General features: G+C 35.8%; 1 pseudogene; it reads left to right on the forward strand.

Moving 5' to 3' along the window:
- Positions 1–14482: 14482 nt before the first annotated feature.
- Positions 14483–14595, forward strand: LOC122119426 (annotated as a pseudogene).
- Positions 14596–23972: the final 9377 nt, after the last annotated feature.

Consider the following 23972-nt stretch of genomic DNA (forward strand, 5'->3'; position numbering starts at 1 on the left):
TACATTGTGGAGCTCCAGGACGGGAACATCACAAACATTTAATTAAAGGAAATCAAATGTAACAATACGTTGGAAATGATCTGTACAACGTGGGAGGGATTGAGAGAGTGAAGGAAAGAGGAAGAAAAATGAAGGATAGGGTCACAAGTTAGATAAGAAATGTTATCACTACCTTAATTATGTAACTGTAATCCCTCTGTACATCATCTTGACAATAATATTAAAATAAAAAATAAAAACAAAACAAAAGCTTTTATTTATATCGTTATATTTAAAAGTATATTTTAAAAGAGTTATAGGCATGTTTTAAATTTCTAATGCATTGCTCCACTCTACTGGAGTATACTGGAATATGGGGAGAATTACTTACCCATGAGTCCATGAGTAAGGACCCTAATAAGAATTCTACAAAGAAATGTCAACATGGACCAAAGGGTCCTACCCATAACACCTTCCTTCTACAGCAAATCACACAACCTCCCAAAACCACATAATTTAATCATTTAAAGACAAATGATGAACCAACGTCTCCATTTGTAGAAAAGGCACTGAGATCCAAAGTGAATAATACACAATTTTAAGGAAGATTCCATAGATAAAGGAATGTGTCCCCCACACTTCAAACTGTAAATCTGGGAAAGTCAGTCATCTTTGTCATACTAATAAAAACCACAATAAAAGCTAACTGTGGGATTCAAAACGATTGTTCTTGTGACAGCACAGTAACTTCAGTGCAAATTACTATGTCTCTCTTTCCTTGTCTTATTCCCACCTCATTCTTGAATTCTGAAGGTGAGATTCTGGGAAGCCAGTTCCCTTTGCTCCAGTAATTAATGAACGTGAACGGGTGATTGGAGATACAATTTCTTCATATAGTTCTTGGATTCTCATTTTTTATTACTGAGAAATGATGGAATTGCAAAACACAAGAAAGTCTTAACTTTTCCACTAATTTCTAAAATGCCTGCTGTAAGAACAACAAAATTAATGAAAGAAACAACTCGGTAACCATATAAAGATATTTGTAGTGTATTGATACCAGGAGAAATTGAAATGTCACATATAAATACCAAATTACATTTACAAAGCACAAACCCTAATTCTTCACTGAGCTAATGTGATATTTACACATTTATATTTTCCAACAAAATCACCATTGAGAATACCACAGTCAATTTCAATCACAGAAGCAAAGCTGGAAAGAACTGTTAATTTTCACTTATTCTTTCCTGGAGTTGAGAGTGTTGATTCTGCGGATGTTGACTATTTGATCCCCTTCCTCCTCACAAATAAGTGTGCCTATGTAGAACAATTTATACCTATATCTTAACTTCATGGGTGTCTAGCCTTTCTTGTTGGATCTTCTGTCTGAGTACCACCTATGGAGCATATATAGTTTGTGAACATGGACCATGCCTTAACAAGCTAAAACATGCTCTAAAACAGTTCTAACAGAAACATCTGTGTTAATGGAAATATTCTATATATGCATTGTCTAACAGACTAGCCACTGGCTATATGTGGCTAATGAATCTCAAATGTAGAATGTCTGAAAAATTAATTCTTCCAATTTCAGTTAAATGAAATTTTAAATAATAAGATTCATCTACTCACTGTTAACTGAACAGCTCAGTTTCCAAATAAGGAAGCTGAAGTTCTCACAAAGATGATGATAAAATATAATCCAAGTGAAGAAGTTTCCATTAGATACTAACTGAATGCCTGTGAATTATCTGAACTTTCTTGTCTTATAGAATTCAGCCATCACTCAGCTAGATTGACAGCTGGGAGGAAAGGGGTGGGAGATAAACACAAGCTACTTGGGATACTGAGAATTGCTCCTTGAAGATGAGGGTTATGCATGAATCTTTTCTATATTTAGTAGACAACAAAGTGTGTGGAATCCTGAAGGTAGAAAAATAATGATTGTATTTCAATCAAACAGGTGCTCTGTTTATCAAAATGGGAGAGAAGTCAGACAGGTAAATTCTATAAATATACAAACAATATAGAGAAAAATTGCTACATTCTATTCTATGATAGGCCCTGGCATAAATGTTTGCACTTTGTACATACTCTGTAAATATTCACACACTAAAAAACAGAAATGTAATCCTTTACTACTGTTAAGATACATAGAATATCTTCATAATATATATTTGTGAAGGTATTTTTTTCCTTAATTTCTTCCACACCTACATTAAGAAATGGCTCTAAGAAAAAAGCTTCTAGATGTGTTAAATTTGAATTCCATCTATTTCTTTTGTTGAATTGTACTCTAAATAGGATTGAGGGCTTAGGGTTAGAAAAATAATAAGTATTCTCAACAAATTGTCATGCCTCATTTTCAAGGGGATGTATGCGTTTATTAGGAGAAATATGTGTTGGTCTTTGTAGCTAGGAACATTCAAGAAACAAAAGAAAAAGAAAAATTCCATGGCAGTCACAAGTGTTTGCATATCTTCAAGTGAATACTACCTGCTCTATATTCCATAGTATATTTGCAATATTTTTCTAAGCTATTGTCATCCTCCAGAGTAAAGTTCAGGCATGCCTATTGCTCATTATAAAGATCGCAGTTGCTCAAACTCAGAAACCATTGTTTGTATAGGCTTCACATGGCTATCTTTATTTGACTCAGTGGCACTGAGGGATGGGAGATACACTTGAAATATATAAATATACACATACACACATATCTCACTGGCTTTCACTACTACTGTAAAAATTAAGTCCTTTTTGTCTCTGACCCAAGAGCATCATAAATCGTCTAGCATCCATTAAAGTGGGACAAGTTCATTATTAACTTGCAAGTAAGTTAAATCTATAGATTCACACAATTCTAAATACTCGTATGAAGAAAAATATATACCTAGAGTTTTGGTGTGCTTCTATATTACGAAGCTCTCAATTTTCATCTTATTTGCCCAGAGGAGGCAAAATTGCTTGATAGGAAATGTACTCATTACCTTGTCATGTAACTGTAACCCCTTTGTACAGTATTCTTACAATCAAAAATGTACAAAAAGGAAAAAAAAAGAAATTGGAAGTCATGTATTTCCCTGAAAACTAACTAAATTTAAGGTTTGTAACTTTCTACAGGTTTTTAAGGACCAAATAAGTTGTGGATATGCCCCACGACCTTTACGAAAAGCTAAGGGAGAGAGTTCCAAAAGTGGCAGGAGATAGGTGACCAGAGCATAATTATATAGCTTTACTTCACTGTTACCATAGCAGGAGTACAAATCAATATGATGGTTCGTAGTTACAGGAACAGAAGGTATACTAGAAACTGACATCAATGAAGGGTCATTCATTGTAGGAAAACATAAATCAGGATGCACCAAAGATTGCAATCAATAGTGTCCAAAAAAGCATGGGATAAAGTTATTGCAAGTATATATTTGATAAGTGGTTCATATCAAGAATATATAAAAAACATCATTGCAATGACACACAACCTGATTTTACAATGTGCAAATAAATCAGATGTTTCTCCAGAGAAGACAAAGTGTTAACACGCCAATGAAGAAGGTGTTGAACATTACTAATCACCACGAAAGTGTAAGTCAAAATAATGAAAAAAATTACCACTTCATATGAATTAGGTAGGATAATACAAAAAAATAAAGTAACAATATTGACAAAAGTGTGGTAAAATTGGAACCGTTCTATGGGAAATAGAATGGCATCTTTTCAAACAATTATAAACAGGATTATTCATACCTGTAATCCTAAGCACTCAGGACAGGAGGCTGAAATGCAAGGATCACAGTTCATAGCCAGCCTGGGCAGAAAACTGGAAGTGGATCTGTGGTTTAAAGTTGTAGAACTCTAGTCTTGAGGAAAAGTTCAGGGACAGTGACTTGTCCCTGAGTTCAAGCCCCATGACAAAAAAATTAAAAAAAAAAAAGAAAGTAAAGAGAGTTTTCTTGTGATCCAGTGACTCCATTTCTGGGAATATACTCTAAACAACTAAAAGCAAGGTCTGGAAGAGATCTTGCACACTCATATTCATTTTGTATAATACTCAAATATGGAGGCAATCCAGTGGCCATCAACAAATGAATAGCTAAAGCAAATGTGGTTTATACATACAGTGGTATATTATTTCAACTTCAAAAAGAATTATGGGGCTGGGAAGGTGGCTCAGTGGTAGAGCGCTTGCCTTGCATGCATGAGGTTCTGGGTTCGATTCCTCAGCACCACATAAGCAAAAAGAAAAAAGCCAGAAGTGGCGCTGTGGCTCAAGTGGTAGAGTGCTAGCCTTGAGCTGAGAAGCTGAGGGACAGTGCCCAGGCCCAGAGTTCAGGCCCCACGACCGGACCCCCCCCAAAAAAAAAGAATTATGTTGTGACATATCCTATATTATGATTGAACCTTTGGAATACTGCTAAGTGAAATAAGCCAGTCAAAAAAAGATCAAATATTACATGATTCAACTTATAAGAGTAGTTACATAGAACAGTCTAATTGATAGAGACAGGAAGCAAAACTTACTTGATGTATAACTTGAAGCAGAGGAGAGTGGAAAATTGTTTTAATAAATAAAGAATTTGAATCTTGGAGGATGTAAAGAATGTGGACATTGAGATTGTACAATATTGTAAATGTACTTATTACTACTATGTTGTATGCTTAAAATGATTAATAAAACCTGGGAGAGAATTATGAAGGGGTTAAGCATAATCATGGTACATTGTATGCCTATGTGGATATATCAAAATGAAAAATCCACTTATTTAAGTAGGTAATGCTAATATAGTTGAATAAAGACAATAAATTTTAAGTTAAGTGTGCAAGTTTAAGTCAGAGGGCTTTGCTTCTTCAAAACAGCAATTTAGACATCCAATTTCTCTGTCAACATAGTGTTGATGGGACATCACAATGTACAGTGCCCAGTGAGTAACAAGTGGTTATGTGCCACTCAAAGGGAGTTAAACCATTTCATCTGGGTAGTTATGGATAAAAAGTAATGGTTGGAACTGGTTCCAACATGGTGGGGATGAATGATGCAGCAAAAAATACACACCCTTTTCCCATGAAGCTTTAGGTGCTAACACATGGCTTTTTCTGACTATGGTCTGGGGAGTGTCTCTCTACTTCCCATCCAATCAAAAGTGTTTTCTGTGCTTGTGCTCTGAGAAGGGGCATCCAATAAGGAAAAATTCCATACTCATGCTCTGAGACTAGGAAACCAATTATGAGACACTATGTCTCTCTTTTCGCTAGGGAGTGTGTTTCACTGCTCTGTTTTTGTTTTGAGGAAGAGACTGTTGCACTGCTCTCTTTTCGCTTTGAAGAAAAACTGCTTTAAAAACTGTTCTGCTCTCTAATTCTTTAAAGAAAACAAACCTGATATACAGACAATACTGCTATTCTGAAGATGTTGCGGGGAGGGAAGCCTTGACCTTCAGCTTTGAGACTAGATTTAGAATTTGATAACTTAGGTGCTGTGTTTTCAGATTAATCTGAACCAGGCTAATGTTTGCATTTTCTCAATTCTTCTAACTAGAATCTCTAAAGTATTAGGAAAAAAACAAAACAAACAAACAAATAAAAAACAACAAGAACCTGATATTAGGCTAGCAAAGGCTCCAGAAATTCTCAGATTTCTTCTTTTTTCTTGTATGAATCTAATAAATGAAAAGTTAATGCAACAAAGTGTTAATTCTCTATAATGTGGTTTATTTTCTTCCTCTTATTCTGAGATAGAAATTGATCTATTCTAAAGACAGAGGCTATGTTTTCTTCACAAGCTAGATCAAGTTCGCTGAATTTTGCTTTCTTAAAAATTGCTTAACTCCTGTAAGAAGGAATTGAAGACTGCTAGGCAGGAGGGATAGAGTGTGAGATGTGGGAAGTGTTCTCATACTCTGCATCTAGAGGGCTAGAAAATATGATGATCTGCTCACTGCCTCAAGCAATTCAGAAAGTGGCTTGCATTTTCTAAAACCTAAATCCAAACTTTCACATTCTCCTTCCCACCAAGAATTCCCCCTCAGAATTCTTCTTACCATAGTGTCTTGGCAGCTTAGAACTGCTTTGCCTCAGAAATGTGGCATCAGAATTGTGCCCTGTGGTCAGCCCAGCAGCTGGTATCTGACTGATTCATCTATGGCTCTGAAATGCTGCAGCTCAATCTGTGCTCTGTGCTCAGCATTCAGTAAGCGTGCTTAAGTCCATAGATATGTGCTTCCAGAAACCAGACTTTCCTCTTTCTATTAGCAGCAGGAGCACAAGAACAAGACAGGTTCTTTATAATGAAGCAGCCACACATAGCTGTTGGTTTCATAATCACTTGCTGAGGCGAATTTGCCTAAGGGAATCAAGACAATATGCAAATAAGGTGTTTTCACCTGGAAGCTCATAAGTTTCCATTCCAAAAAGGAAGCTGCTTATAATAAATTCTTTCTGGGAATAGACTGTGTAGGAGTTAGAATAATCATTTTCTCCAAAATGATTGATTGAGGGAAAGCATTGACTAAGCATAATTATCTTCCAAAAAGCTATATAACTAAAGTATTTCTTGTTACTAAAATAGTTCTAAGGACTTGAGGAATAGTTTAACTCATAAAGCACAAGCTGAGTAAGAATTTTCTAACAATTTATGGCCTGGTTGTCCTGGTCTAGTGAATTGCTCTGAAACTATTAACCCCTTTCAAAATAATCAGCTGAGCTTCAAAAGAGCCAATAGAGCAAGATTGTGAACACAACTTGTGATCAATACCAGAAGTAGTAACTCATTAGGGGTATAACCTGGGCAGACTTCCTACTCAGAGTGGTTGCTTCCTGTCAATAACATGCCCTTTAACAGAATTAAACTTTGCCATGCTAAGTTCCTTTCAACTTGGTGGTCTTTCTTGGGATATTGGATTACAGTAGGGGAGTATTCCCAACAATGTGGGGACTAATCCAGGATCCATGTTATGCAAGGGGGATGTAGGGAGACCCTCAGGAGGAGACACATCCTGACTTGTTGAGATAGCTCAAGATTGGGTTAAACACCATCTGTTGTGATAAAGGATGGAAAGTTTATCAGCAATTTCAGGAAAGGGCCCAAGGAAACACCTCAATAAAAAGTAATCTCATGCATAAGCCATGAGAGGAAAAATTGGATTAGAGCATACTACCTGGTTGGTTGGGGATTTTTATGGGCTGAGTGTGTCTTAGGCACAAAGAGAACTTGAGTCTCAATATGTGTTTTCATGCTCTGGCCCAAGAATAAAAATGGGGGAGCTGGAGGAATCCATTGTTGAGAAATCTCCAGTAACGGGAGCATCAAATATGAGAAGGGTGCACAAGAAACTTACAATAGGGAGGTTTAAGTGCACCAAAAACTGAAATCACAAGAGATCTGCTAAAATGGGGAATAAGAATTCTAGGCCTAAGGAACCCAAGGAAAATGATCTAAGGATGTGCTTCTGATAATCCATTGGGAGAATGTTGACAAAGGTCTGAGAACACTATTAAAGAATGGATGATTTTCATTATGGAGTTCCATAATGTGCACTTGTCCAAACAAAAACTTGTTATGAATATGTGCTCGCATGTGTGTGTTTTAAATATCATATCCTGAAAGGGGAACTCAAAAAAGTCCTACTCACTAAACTCGCTCAGCTGCCCACTTTGACTCTGAAGCCTGGATTGATCATCTAGCTGATCCAAGGATGTATGGCATTGAACCTTAGTTTCAGAAGCAGACTCTCTGGGTAGACTTAAAATTCAAGTCAAAAGCCAGGTGCCAGTGGCTTGCACCTGCAATCGTAGCTACTCAGGATCTGAGAATTAGAGTTAAAAACCAGCCCAGGCAGGAAATTCCTTGACACTCTTATCTCCAATTAACTACCAGCAACTGGAAGTGGTGCTGTGGCTCAAGTAGTAGGGTTTTTGCCTTGAACTCTGGGCCTGGGTGCTGCCCCTGATCCCTTCAGCTCAAGTCTTATGACCAAGAAAATAATGCTTGAGTGAAATGGGTTAAATATTCTGACCACCATTAAGATTCTGTGGCACAGAAACCAGAAAAACACGTGGTCCACTTCCTACTATGATGAACCTCAGATCCCTAAGAGCATGGAGTGCATGATCTGTCAGTCAAACATGGCCTGGAGAAACTTGTAAGACCCTACTGTTGCTGTTCACAAGAGTATGGATCTAAGACAAAAACCCTCTTTTCCCAAGCCAACTATACCCCTTGCTTCTGTAGGTATCGGGAGGGATGATTGGCATATCTGGGAAACTTATCAAGATGCACTGAAATCCAAACCTTGAAGAGATGAGCAGTAATCAGTAAATATAGCCAGGGGAGATGTCTAATGGTATTGTGGAGGACCAGTGTTGTAGACCTTCCTGGAAAACTAGAGTAGAACCTGTACTTTGGTTCAATTGACCATCCCTTTCACCATAGCATTTCATCCACCTGTCCATTCTCAAACATTTTATACTAGTTAGGAGAGACCCCTTCCCTAGAGGGTCATTCGTATTTCCTAATTACTTAGGTGGTTTTCAGGATCCCCCCCCTCCAAAGTTTCCAAAAAGTTCAAAGCCTGAAACCAGACAGCACCTTATGAATAAATTTTATTCTTATGATTAGTATAAATAAAATATTTTGGGGGTTGGGAATATGGCTTTGTTTGTCCAGCATGCATGAAGCCCTGGGTTTTATTCCTCAGAATCACATAAACAGAAAAGGCTGGAAATAGCACTGTGGTTCAACTGGTAGAGTGTAAGCCTTGAGCAAAAGAAGCTCAGGGAGCCCCAGGACTGGCAAAAATAAAATATAGAGTAGAATAAAATAAAAAGAGGTTTGTTAATTATACTAAAAAAAATTGTAACCCATAAACTAAATGCTCTAGTAGAATGGCATGGAAAAATTAGCTCTAGAAACATTATCTGACAAGGGAAGAGCTTCTGTGGTGATTGGAGACCAAAGCTGCACAAAGACCTTATTTGGTGGGGGAGAAGGGGGAGTCCGGTCATGGAGACTAAACTCTGGGCCTGGGCACTGTCCCTCAGTTCTTCAGCTTTTTTCTTTTTTGCTTATTTGGTGCTGAGGAATCGAACCCAGGGCCTCAGGCATGCAAGGCAAGCACTCTACCACTGAACCACCTTCCCAGCCCCTGCACAAAGACCTTAGAAGGTTTGAACATTGGCAAGTGAGTTAACTAAAAACTCAGATGAAGAGCTGGGAAGGTGGTTTAGCAGTAGAGTGCTTGTCTTGCATGCATGAACCCCTGGGTTCAAAACCTCAGCACCATGTAAGCAGAAAAAGCACTGTGGCTCAAGTGGTAGAGAGCTATCCTTAAGCTGAAGAGCTGAGGGACAGTGTCCCGGCCCAAATTTCAGGCCTCACAACCGACAAATCCAAGAACAAAGAAAAGAAAAAAGAAAAAAGAATATGGGCACCGGTGGCTCACACATGTAATCCTAGCTACTCTGAAGGCTAAGATCTGAGGATGGTCATTCAAAGCTAGGCAAGGCAGGTAAATTCTGTGATACTCTTATCACCAATAAACCACTCAGAAAACTGGAAGTGGTGTTGTGGCTCAAGTGGTAGAGGACTAGCCTTGAGCTGAAGAGCTGAGGGACAACACCCATGCAAAGAGTTCAGTTCCAAGACCGACCAAAAAACAAAACAAACAAACAAAAAAAAAAAACAAAGGCAAGCTACACCTAAAGCGTTTTCTACCAAGAGGGAGGAAGGGTTTCCTACCAAGAGGGAAGGAGTTTTGGGCGTTTCTATCTAACAATAATGCAAGTTTCCCTTTTAGTGGGCAGGGGCATTGCCATCTAGTAATGAGGGTGTTAATGAAAAAATTGGTCAAAATATGATTCAGTTTCATAATGTCCAGATAAATGTCTAATGTTTGACTTGTGAAAACATCCTACTTGGGGAAATCCAAACACTCTTAATTCCCTTAAAGTGATCATGCTTAGTTCCAGGGCCTCAATGGACCCTCTACTTAATCTTATGATATGATTGCAAATTCAATCTTGGAGCAGACACTTTGTGTATGTCTTCCAATTTTGAGTTTACCCAGATTCAAATTGAGACTGAATAAGTGAGGAAATACTAGGGTGATTCTGTCCACATACGGAGTACTGCTATTACTGTGTTGCAGGGAGGCCACACAAGAGGTTCTATTTGTGCTGTCATAGAGCCCAGACCCCATGTGCATGAAATTCATGATAGGTCAGCAAAATGTGATCCGAGACAACTTGGAACACCTTGTTTCTCTTCTCAGAAGCAAGAGTCTATTTCAAAAACCCTTGAAACTGATCAACTCCATTCTTTCTAGGTCAACTACCTGGGGAAAATTGAACATTTCTGGGAAACTTATCTGGATGTAGTGAAGATGAGCAGTAAGTACAAATCATAGCCAGGGAAAATGTCTGGTGGTATTCCAGGAGACCACTATTGGAGATGTTACTGGCCAACTGGAGTGGAATCTGTGCTTTGGTTCCATTGGCCAATCCATACCTGACCATTCTCAAACACCTTAAATTAAGTAAGAAGAGACTTCTTAGCTAGTGGGTCATTCAAACTTCATATTTGTAAATACAAACTACATATTTACAAATTTCATATTTACTTAGGAGCTTAAAGAGCTTCAAGCTAGAAACCAGAAACAGCAGCTTAAATTAGTTTTATTCTGTTGATCTCCACCATCTATGATCTCCATAATCGAATTATTCCAATAGGTGCTTTTATTTATCAGCTGGATTTGTTTACTGGAAATGCCACCATGTAAAAGTAACTAGGAGCCACTGGTAGGATTGAATGGGAAAAATTTGGTCTAAATATAGTACTTGAACAGATAAGATGGTGAAAAGTGAAATGAACCCCACCATAGGGGCACAAGTGTTTTTTGTCATTTCTTGTTATTGTTTCTAACATATTTATAATGTTCCATGTGATTTTTGTTTCTTTGTATGCTGTCCCCCCAAAAAAACAGCATAACCCCTGTTTCCAATGTTTTTGATGTTGGTGCCCTCCATCTTGTATATACACTTCTCTAGTTTGGGGAGGAAAGGGAAAAAACAGAATACTTAAATGGGAATACAGGTTGACCCATTGTAACAATGAGATGCACAAGACACTGTTGAAAAACAAACTTTACAATTTAGGCGGGGTTCGGGGGGAGTGTATAGGGTAGTTTTGAAGCTAAGAGGTTAGGGATGGTAGGGGACATATAAAGGAGGAGGTAACAATGCTTGATAGAAAATGTATGCTTTACTTTGCTCATGTAACTAACCCTCTGTACAGTATTTTTAAAATAAATATATAAAAATAAAAGAATAAATATACTTCAAAGGTAATCTGTGTGGTGGTTAGAGGCCAATGATACAGAAAAACTTACAAGGATTGAATACTGGAAACAAATTACCTAAAAACTGAAATGATCCTGAGTATAATCCTAAATGCTCAGTTGACTGAATTTTGTGTTTGAAGCCAACCCAGACAGGAAAGATGAGACTTTTATTTCCAATAAAGGTGCAAAAAAAGATACTACTGGAGTTGTGGCTAAAGTGGTAGCCTTGAGTAAAACTGCTCTGGGACAATGCCCACAGCATGAGATCAAACCCAAGACCAGCTCCCAGTCACTTATAAAAAAGGTTGTGTGTCTGTGTGTGGTGGCAGATTCTTTTACAAGTTTGATGATAGAACAAGCATTTCAACAATGAGTCATGGTGTCAATATTTACCTCTTTAGTAATTGTTTTCATAGTAATGTGTGCTTTATCTCTTCTATAACAGGTTTTTTTTCTGTGACTGACTGTAAAACTGCCTTAATCAAACCCTTTTTTAAATCAAAATATCTTATTGGATACTGCTGAATAGGAAAGTCAATGATTATTGTTTGGAAGAAAAGAAACAAAATCAGATGAGAGAATTGTAGAAGTTAAATCTTGAAGTGCTTGACTGATATAAGCATTGCCCTTGTAAAGGTAGTCAAAACCTTACCAATGCTATTTTAGAGAAGTGCTAGGGGCTAGAGGCATGGCAATAGTAGTAGAACAACAACTGGGTAAAAGTTGTTTATTTTTCATATGGCCAGGTGTTCAGATTTGGTTGATTATTAAAGCTTTTGACTAGTTTGAAAGGAGTCAAAAGTTTGAGCCATCATAAAAGATGATACCAAAGCTCAAATTCATGGGAACCAGTGGTGGGCTGCCTATCCAGTGTGCTTATTCAACTTCGACATGCAGCAGCATGCCTTCTGCAGGAGTAAACTTTGCCTTGCTGAGATGGTGTTTGTAGAATACCTTTATTGCCCCCGGTTTTTCCAACACAGATCTTCTGTGCCATTCATGAGGGATCTTAGGAACCCCTCATAGGACACACATCCAGCTGCCCTGTTGAGCCAACCTCCTGGATGGCCTAAACATGCCATCCTTGGTAGCTGATAATGGAACTAGGTATAAAGTTAATCTGCAACATAAGTAAGAGCCACAAACAGGCACCCTCAGAAGCAAGCAACCTCATGCATTGGCCTTGGTAGAAAAAAATGAAACTATGTATCCTGTTTTGGTACTTGTGTCTTTGTAGGGATGGTGTATGAGAGAAGTGTCTTAGATTCAGGCTCTTAAATTCTTTCTGTCTAAGAGTCTTGATTTGCAAATTCATTTGTCCAGCTAGGAAGAGTGAAAAGTTGGAGATGGAGTCATCTCTGAGAAAAATCTCTAATAATGGAGTTGAGAAAAGGGAGGAACAAGAAACACAGACTGAAGGGCAAAGTGTACCAAAAAATCTTACTCCCATTACAGCATGTCTCTGTGATTTAAGAATTGTAAACCTAGGAATCCCAAGAAAATTGGAGCTAAAATGCCTCCCTCATACATTGTAGGGAAAGATATGAAAATATGTGTTAAGGCTGATTTTTATTTTTGAGCACTAATTTTAATGTTCATTTGGTAAACTAAATCCTCTGTATTCCTGTCTCTGTGTAAATACCCATCAACATGAAATATAAAGTGATTTTGTTTAAAAAAATGACTCAGAAGAAATTATAAATGCAAAAACAATCTTCACAGAAGCAAACTCTCAGAGATATTTCATGACTTTGACAAGGATAAAGTGGTGAAATTAGTATAAATTTAGAAGTATGACAATGCACAAAAACATAAAAAAGATACTCATATATTTCATTATATAACCCAAAGCAGAAAGCAAATGTTGTTTAGATGATTTTATAAAACCCAGTCTCTCAGGTACTGGGAAGTGGCTCAATGGTAGAGTGCCTGCCTTGCATGCATGAGGCCTTGGGTTTGATTTCTCAGCATCACATAAGCAGAAAAAGATGGAAGTGGTGCTGTGGCTCAAGTGGTATCACTAACCTTGAGCTGAGGGACAGCACCAGACCCCAGAGTTCAAACCCCATGACCAACAAAATAAAAATAAAAAACAAAACAAAACACAGTCTCTCACTTTTGTGCCCTCAACTCTGTAATAACTCTCCTTGAGCCTAGGGCTAATATTTTAGGTGAGGACATACATTAACACTCTTGAATCAGACTCCACTTGATCATTTTTTAAATACATATTTTGTTCTAAGTTTCCTCTTTATAAATTCACATACACCTATAAAAAATGGTGTGGCCATCCCAGTAACCTTCTCAAAGTACTTCCTAATGACAACTTACAAAAAGTTGTATTATATTACAACAAGGAAAACAATGCTAAAAATAAAGAAAACCAATTATGAAATATTAATGAATAATAAAATAAAAAACAAAACAATTACCAGTGTTTTCAGTATTTGAAGTGTACTACAAATTAGATTTTATTATTGTCATATTTCTTTACATTTAACACTGGCTAAGATTATGATGTTCCACAAGAATTTTATAGGCTATGAGTAGTGTTTAAAGACACCCACTAAGATAACTATTTATAGTTCATCTCATAATTTGTATATGGCTTATATCATCATTTGTTCCTCATTAACATATGAAGTAAGGAAGGCCTACAGTTTTAACAGAAACTGTGTAGTTAACATAGTCAACTCTTTATTCTGCTCCTTTACACAAAGACTTTGCAACTTCTCATTACTAAACTTTCTATAAAATCTGAAATGTACATACTTAGTAGTACTTATCTGCTACCATAAATCTTAAATACTTTATAGAAAAGTATTACGACCTGCCAAACAGTCCCAGTTTTTGGCATATATAAGCAAATTCCCAAAATTAAATATATTGAAAACATTAAAACTTTTAACAAACCTTAACACTTGCTGTAGTGTTCATTATGGCAGGTCCCTTGTATAGAATAATTGAATTCCTCCTCCTACACATCTCTTGAACAACAAATATCTGGAATTATTTTGTTTTTGACATGTCAATCTTGACTTTATTCTTAAATGTGTACTTATGTAAGAAGTACATGGTTCTAAAATTTCACGAAAATTCTTTCAAACTTACTTTTTGTTGAATTGTCTAGTTAAAGAAAATCAATTACAATTTATATATAAAAATGTTCTGTGCACAATTCTGCATCACATACACTAACATTGGAATGATACAGAGAAGATTAGCATGGCCACTGGGCAAGGATGACAGGCAAATTCCTGAAGCATTCCATCGCCCAATTTTTTAGGAAATGGAAAGACTTGGAAAAAAAATTATTAATTGAAGTAAGCCAAGTCCAAAGAAACTTAGGTCCCATGGTTTCTCTAATTTTCAATAACTAATGTATGTCTAGGATAAGCAGAAAAGGCCAAAAGTTATATGTATATGACCAGATAAGATTATGTTAAGGGAAATGAAACCCATGTTAGGGACACAAGTGGTTTTTTTTTTCTTGCTATTGTTTCTCATGTACTTGTAACGTGCAGTGTGTTTTTTTTTTGTTTCTTTGTATGCTCGTCCCCCATGCTATAACACCTGTTTTCACTGTATTTGAAGTTGGTGCGACTACATCTTGTATATACTCTCCTCTAATTTGGTGAGGGGAAGGAAAAAAAAAAACAAAATGATTAAATAGGGATACAGGTATACCCATTGTAACAATAAGATGCACAAGACACTATGTTGTAAAGTGAACTTTACAATTGAGGTGGGGAAAGGGAGGAGGTTAATGGACTTGTGGAGGTGGGAGGGAAGGGATGTAGGGGAACAATAAAGGAGGAGGTAACAATGCTTGTTAGGGAATGTACTCATTACCTTGCTCATGTAACTGTTACCCCTATGTACAGTATTTTTACAATAAGAACGTATAAAAATGTTCTGAGATGGAAGAGTTTATTTCCTTTATTTTACTCATATAATATCGTTAGCAAAGGAATTCATGCAAAACTCCGATATGAAGGCATTTTGAATACAAATGTGGGTGAATGCACGCATGTGCTCAAGTACTTGAATGTGTGTTGACATGCTCAGTGTTTGAAATCAGGGCTTCAAGGTCTTGCTGGGCCTTTTTTCTCTAGATTGATGAGCTACTAAATGAGCTACATCTCCATTCTTGGCCCTATGCTAGTTCATTAAAATTTTTGAAAAATAATCTCCTGAATTTATTTTGCCCTGATTGGCTCCCAACTGCTATCCACAGATCTCAGGCTCCTGAGTAGATATCCAGAGTAGTTAGGATTACAGGTGTGACAAACTAGCAAAAGCTTTCAGAATAACGTTAAAAGTAGAAGAAAATTTACTTCAGAGGGCATGTTTTAGCATCTCCAATTTTAAAGCATTTTGGAGTGATTATTTATGATTTTTTTTTCTTTTTGGATACTTATAAGACAGTAGGTGATGATATTTAAAAGTTTTAGTACTTTTTAAAGAGGATACTGGAATTGTGGGACAGAAGAAATTTGCCTCTTTTTGGACCTCAATGTATAAGCTCAGTTCTGTGCATGATAACCCAGTGTCACCAACACAATCTGTATTGAAGACAAATGTGATAGAAAACAATCACCATGGGCAATATTTACTATGCTATTATTTCTTGGACAATATGAATATTGAATTGAGAGTGTAATAGAATGGAGAGATTTTATCTACCTTTTGTGTATTGCTGAAAGACTTTCAGAAACTTTGACTCATTTCTTTCCCCACTGTGTGTGTCTTTAGGCCGTGCACTTACTGCATTTAATTACAATTTTTCCCAACACTAAAATGGTAATAACATTAACATTATAGCAAATGTTATCTTAACAATTAAGGGAATAAAACTTGTGAAATACTTAAAATAAACTTCTAGGAATGAGCTTTGAGTTTAGCCAGCAATCTTTTATAAATACTAAATAGAACGTCATAAGTAGTACAGAAACCATTACATGTAGTGAGTAACTAGAAGTAATATCTATTGATCATGCTCTGCTTCCAAGGAAGCCAGGTGGATAACTTCTCATGCTGTAAATCAAACTGGTTATGTTATGTCTTGATAGTGTAAAAATATCAGGGACAGAATGATGAAGGAATATTGTAGACTGAGGTGAAATCCATATGAAAATGTGCAAAACTGATAAAACATAAAAGTATCTGAGCAGTATTTTGTGTTTTACAACATTTAAGTTACATCGCAAAAATAAAGAAGTCATAGAAGAATAAATTCTTTTTTGTTGTCCTATCATAGCTCCTTAAAAGGATGAACTCTTTCCTCATTCTTATACAGGCATCATCGGATGAGAGGAACTGTAGTTTTTTTTTGTTGTTGTTTGCTTCCTTCCATTTGTTCTTCAGTTTGAAATCTGAGCTACTTGAGACTGAAAGAAACCAAGGGAAATTAGACAAACAGGCTTTGGAAAGAACAATCAATGTAAAATAAATAAACTACAGCCCTGTAACAGGTCTAACTAAATTGAGTTATATAGTGTCAATTTTTAACAGAAAATGATGTAAGCAATACCATGTTATTGAAAACTGAAAAATGTTAAGAGTTGCTTCATTTTTTTTATTTTCTACTACCTTGAATTTATTATTGATCTGATTTAGCGAGATTAAAGATGAGATTAACCAGAACCTCGATTAAAAATGGACAAAAGTTCTGAATAGACATGTTCTCCATAAGCCCTGAAAATTGCCTGTGGGTTTACAAAGTTGTGTTTAATACAACTTCTATGCTGCCTTAATGCTTTTTGAGCAGAAGTCATTAGAGAAATATAATTCAAAATTACTATGAAACAACTTTATAACTATTATAACTCATCAAAAAATCAATGGATCCAGTTATGGTGGTAAAGGCTTGTAATTCCAAGCATTTAAGAGGTTGGATTTAATTCTAAGGCCAGTCTAGGGTACTGCAGATAGTAAAAACCTGCCCTTTATTACCTTTGAATAAACGGTAATAATGTTGGTGAGAGTGTGGAGAAAAGGAAATTTTCTACACTATTGGTCAAAAAACAGTTTAGTATTCTCGTTGTAGAAAGTAGTATGCAAGTTTCTAAAAAAATCCAAAGTTGAGATATCATCTGATCCACCAATCATGTGATTATTTCTCTCTGCATACCTCATAAATATATCTGTAGTTCATTGTTATTCACATTATTCACAAGAGCAGCCAAGATATAAGTCAATGTTTAGTGTTCAACTACAGACTAATAAAGCAACTGTGGTACATGCACAAATATCTTTTTCTGTTTCATCTTTAAAATAACAAGAGACTGCTCCCATTAGCCACAACTTACAATGACCTGAAAGATGTATTCGAAATGAATAAAAATGTTGTGTTCTGATCTTTGTAAACACACACACACACACACACACACACACACACACACACACACACACACACAAAAACTCAAATATTAAGACAGATTTTTTTTAAAGTAAAGCAAAGTGGAAATTCTGGGGCATTTAGTTCACAATGTAGAAGATACTAGATATACAGTATGAGGTATAGAGTTGAAATGTACAACATGAAGATACAGGGGACAACAGTGGCCTTACATACGAATGAAGCTAAGTAAGTAGGAGTTGTTCTTCCTAGTAGGGGTTGCTCTTTTAGTTGTTCTTCTTTTAGTAATTGAAAAGATGAATGTAATTCTTTCAATATACCTGTCTGTTTGCAGAAATGATAACAAACAATATTGTAACAATGTTGCATACTCAACATAGAACAAACTGTCAAATTAAAATACATGAGATTATCCTTGATGTAAACTAATTATTACAAATAAGGGAAACCATGGGAACTATGTTTCTTTAAGTCTGGTTTACTTCACTTAATATGATTTTTTCCAAGACCTTCCATTTCCTTACAAATGAGGTGGTATCTTTCTTTCTGATGGAAGCATGATACGTGTGTCTATGTGTGTATGTAAGTGTGTGTGTCTCATTTTCTTGATCCATTCATCTACTGAGGGGCTTCAGAGTTGATTCCACATCTTAGCTATGGTAAATATTACTGTGATAAACATAATTGCACTGGTAGCTTTAGTGTGGCCTTGTTTGTGATCATCTGGTTAAATGCCCAGAAGTGGGATTACTGGGGCATAGGAGCGTTATTTTGTACATCAAGGATAATCTTAGTAGATGAGTAGAATAATTCAATAGCTATGTACATATGACCATATAGGGTGATTCTAAGTGAAATGAACTCCAAGACATGTTCTTTGTTGTTGTTGTTCTTAATGTACTACATGATTTATTTTTATCCTTTTGTGTTTTCCCCACCTATGGTTTATCCAATGTAGTCACTGTATTTGATTTTGATTCCCTGGGTATTGTAAATATGTTGATCTGAACTGGGGAAGGGGAAGGAAAAAAAACAAAATAGTGAGACAAAGGACAAAGGGGGAACCTATGCAACAGTGATACTCACAAAACAATAGGTTGGAAACGGATCTTGGGAGGTGCATTGGGAGGGAAGAGGGAGAAAAATGGGTAAAGGGGTAACAAGTTAGAAAAGAAATTAATTCCTTACCTTAATTATGTAACTCTAACCCCTCTGTACATTACCTTGACAATAAAATTTAAATAAAAAATAAAATAAAATATATGAGAGCAGCAATACAGTCAGTGGGACTAGGGGAAATTCTGTACTATACAAAGAAAAGTAGAACAGCTATGGAGAGCAACAATTTGACTTTAACGTAAGAAGTAATAAACTAGCATACAGATTTTCAGCCTCATGTCAGTCACTAAAAAGGGAAAACAAAATGCATAATTAGCAAACCAATAGAGATAAAATAGAAAACTAAGCAATTGAGGTGAAGGGGTGACTTGGATCAAGTATAACAAATGACACAATTAGAAAACAATAACAAGGTGGTAAGTTTAAAAAACATAGGGCTGGGAAGGTGGCTCAGTGGTAGAGTGCTTGCGTTGCATGCATGAGGCCCTGGGTTCAATTCCTCAGCACCACATAAGCAAAAAGAAAAAAGCCGGAAGTGGCGCTGTGGCTCAAGTGGTTGAACGCTAGCCTTGAGCTGAAGAGCTGAGGGACAGCGCCCAGGCCCAGAGTTCAGGCCCCACAACCGGACCCCCCCAAAAAAAAATAAATAAAAAATAAAAAACATTACCCATAATTCTATTAAATGTTGTTTACATCACAATTTGTTAGAACTATAATTCAAATCACAGTTTAATAGTATGTCATTTTAATAATAGTTTACTTATTATTGATTACTTCATATTCAATGTTTAATATATAATTTTATTTTCTGCAGATATAGAAAAGAAAAAGTGAAGCTAATATTAATAAATTAATGTAATAATTCAAAATGTATCCTACACTTAGCACTCTTCTTAACATGAAAAAATAAATTATTGCACATGACTCCTGGTATTAGGTGGAAGGGTTCAGCACTGTAGTAAAATTCACACCACACAATACAGGAGGGTATTACTCCTCTAATCTAGCTTAAATTGTGGAAATTTGAATTTTAAATGCATTTTTAATTCCTGTCTAAGTGACATCTAAAACATATACAATCATATACACGAGGAGTATTTCAGATAATACTTAAAAGTCACATTCATTAATTAAATTTTTATTATTTTGTACCAAATAAATATTTAAAGAGAGACTGGATTTCTGAGTAGATGATGGTGTATATGTGCCAGATTATTCATATTGAGGCTTATTTTATATTTCTGACATTGTTTCTACAGTCAGATTTAATTTTCCATAAAGGGTTAAGTGCATTATATAGGATATATGAAAGTAAACTGAATGTTTATTCCAGTAATCCTTTGCCACTTGTCTAATCCCAATATAATTCATCCATGTGTTTAAAGTAATGAAAATAACAACAGATAAAAGAAAGATAAATCAGTCTGTAGTAGACAAGTATTTTCACCTTTATTTTCACAGTTGGTCCTCTTTTACACTACAGAATATTCTTGGGAAAATGTGCTCCAGGCTGGCCACAACTGCAGAATATTATGGTTTGATGTATCATAAGAGAAGGAAGGAAGGGGACCTTCCTTCCAAAAGTCTGCTCCATGGGATGTGATCTGCTTCATGGTGCTGAATTGGAAATGAACATTTTTCACGCTCAACCTTGAAAAGCCATCTTGATAGACCATTTCTATAAGTGGTTACAGAGGATTATTGATGGCTTTGCAAGGATGCCACATTGCCTCATTTTGAGACAATTAACAGGAATTTAGTCAGCTGTTTCTTTGTATCTTTAGGAGAAAAACCTATTGACTCTAGGTCAGGGGATCACTGGGACCCAGAGAAGCTACTATCTTGAATAGTAATCCTAGACCTCTAAAACCAAAAAAAAAAACCACACAAAACAAACAAACAAACAAAAAATCCAGTAAGCACAGCCAGTCATGTCTGCTATCACAGCCTACATGAAGTCAGGCAAGAAACAGAAGCTGAAAGTCATTTAGCTGATAAATAATATATTTTTTATGAGGCAGACTGAAATGAGACTCCAGAGAGAGGGTCAGAAAGACTGAACAGAGACACTAAAGTTGATCACACAAAGATTAGAAAGTAGAGTTCCTTGTAGAACAAATAAATCATAGATTAGAAAGTAGAATTCCTTGTAGAACAAATAAATCATAGAAAGCCTATGCATGTAAGAACAAGACAGATCTTAGTCAGATTTAGTAAGGGTCTGTCAAGTCTGTTAATTTATTTAAAAAACCAGCTGATTTGCTGATTCATTCTATGTTTTATTTTGTTTTTATTTAGTTATTTCTGATTTAATTTTTTTATTTGTTTCTGTCTATTGTTTTGGGTTTGGGCTTCTTCCTGTTTTCAAGGAGCTTGAGCTACATAAGTAAAATATTCATTTGAGATTTCCCCAATTACTTGATGTAGGCACACAGAGCTATAAATTTTCGTGTAAGTACTACAAATATCAGAGTAGCTGGTATTTTGTGTGTTCATTTTTGTTAAATTGTAGAAACTTTCAGATTTCCATTATAATCCCTTCAGTGTTGCACTGGTCATTCAGCAACTTTTTGTTCAGTCTTCATTGGTTTGACAATTTTTTTGCTTTAGCTGTTTAATACTAAGTTTATTCTGTTATGGTCGGACAAGAAATTGGAATTCAATTAATTTTTCTTTCAATTTGAACAGAATTTCTATGTGACATAGGATATGTTCTATTTTGAAGAATCTTCCATGAGCTGCTGCGAAGAATGTATAGTCTGACATTGAATGTATATCCTGTAGATGTCTGTAAGGGATAGGTGGTCAATGTAGTGATTTAGGTCTGCAGTTTCTTGGTTGATTTTTTTCCTGCATAACCAATCCATGGAAGGGAATGAGGTGTTGAGATGTCTTTTTAGGTTAAGTAGTATTTGGTTGATGAAGTGGGATGCTGCACTATTCAGGGCATTGATATTTAGACTTGTTATATCCTGCTAATGGAGAGTTGCTTTTATCAATATATAATGTCTCTTCCCACTAATTTTCATTTGAGTTCTATTTTACCTTATGTTAGTAATTCTGCTGTGGACTGTTTATGGTCTCCATTTGCTAGAAAATTTTCCTTTCATCCTTTTAGTTTGAGTATGTGTTTGTTTTTGTCAATAAAATGTGTCTCTTTTAGATACTATTTGGATGCGTCTTGTTTTTTGATACTAATCTCTAATCTATGTCTTCTATTTGGAAATTTAAGTCCATTGATATTGAGAGTTAAGACTGAGAAATATCTGATAAATCCTGCTATGTTATACACCTGCTGTTAGGAGCTGTGCCTCATCTACTCTTAATATAGTTACCTTGTTCTGTAGTAGGGAGCATTTTATATAACCAGTTCCTCTTCCTCTTCTTCTTGATCTTCTCTATGTAGGATATATTTGATTAACTTCAATCCTGCTGATTTGGTGGAAAAACATTGTTTCAAATTTTCTTTGTCATGAAATGTGTTTATATATCCTTTAAATGTAAAGGAGAGTTTGGCTTGGGACCATATTCACGGTTGGTAGTTGTTTACCTTTAATGTTTGTCATATATAATGCCAGGCTCTCCTTTTTACCATATCAGCTAAGAAATCTGTATTTATTCTGACTGTATATCCTTTATAAATAATTAAACTTTTCTCTATGGCAGCTTTAAGAATCCTTCCCTTGATCGTTAATGATCCTCTAATTGATTATGATCTGGTGGTGGATTGTTCAGTTCTAGAATTCTGTTTGGTTTCTAAATACTTCTCTTCTCTGCATGAGCCTATCTCGTTGAATGTTTGGCATGTTCTCTGCTAGAATTCTGTAATATGCTTCCCATTCATTTATTTTCTTGCTCTTCTCCTTCTTGACACCTATTTCCCTGAAATTTGATCTTCTAACTGAGTCTTGAAGTTCTGGCAAGATCATTTCTTATTTCTTGGAGTTTTTCTAAATGACTATCTCCTCTTTCCTATTAGGCCTATTCTGTCTTTGACCTTGAGATTATCTTCTATGTCATCTTTTTACTGTAGAGACATCCTACTTTGTTTTTGATTTCTCTGTCTTCTAATTGGTCATTTTTAGGGGTTCTATCCCTTTATTAATGCTTTGTTTTAGGTCTTGTATGTACTTTCTGTACATTTTTTCTTTGGTTGGGGGAGTTGCAAGGGCTGTTTTCTTAGCTGTGTCTTCTCTTATATCTTTTAACTAGGCATCCATTTTATTCCTGGACTCCTTTGTATTCTCAGAATTTATTTATCTTCCTGTTTGTAGTCTCCGTGAATTATTTTTCTAATGATTGGTTGGTCTCATCTTGTTCACAAATTTTCTTGTAGAGGTTTTCTATCTTTCCATTAATCACATTTTTCAGTCGTATATGTAATGTATTTTGGTAACTATCTTCTAGATCCTTGATTGTCTGTTCTAATGCCTAGTTATTTACTGTGTGAATTATACTACCTTGACATCACTTTTCTTGTATTTTTCCGATTTGTTCTGTCCATTTGGAGGTTTTCTTTTTGGGGGATCTATGATCTTAATAGGTGAATCTCTATGTTCTTGGTTGATTTGAGGTGTTGGTTTGGTCTTCTGTTGTGATTTGCTTTTCTGGAATTAAGTTTTTGTTTCGACAATTAAGTGTAGGAGTAGAGACCAGTGTGGTGAGATGTTGTGATTTTCATACTTGTGGTTCCAGTGACAGTTCGGACTGTCCAGTGGTATGGTGAATTGTCTCTCTGTATGGATGTGGCTTTCTTTAATGTACATTTCTGTTCTTGCTTTTTTCCATGTTACCCTTTTATTTTCACACTGCAAATGTACTTTTGAATATGTTGGCCAACACAGTCACAGGAGTCACCTGCCTGGCTGGGCACCTTTTCATAGATTTCTGTTTTCTTGTGAAGACAGTATAAAATCTTCTTTTGAATTTTATATTATAGCTGACTTGGTGTGACCCTCTAGAAGAGGAGTCCTTGCTAGGACTCTAAATATCTATTTTATCTCTATTTTATCTTCCACAGATTTATTTTTTATATTGTGGACTTTTTCACATAATTTAGGATTTCTGATTGTTGTATCAGGTTATTTTTGTTTTTCTGTTTGTGTTACTTTGAAGTAGTGATTTCAGGCATGTATTAAGAGACAGTAAAGTATGGAATGTGTGTTAATTGAGGGAAAGAG

Source organism: Dipodomys spectabilis, unplaced genomic scaffold, assembly GCF_019054845.1.
Source record: "Dipodomys spectabilis isolate Male_0828 unplaced genomic scaffold, ASM1905484v1 ptg000168l, whole genome shotgun sequence".
Lineage (NCBI taxonomy): Eukaryota > Metazoa > Chordata > Mammalia > Rodentia > Heteromyidae > Dipodomys > Dipodomys spectabilis.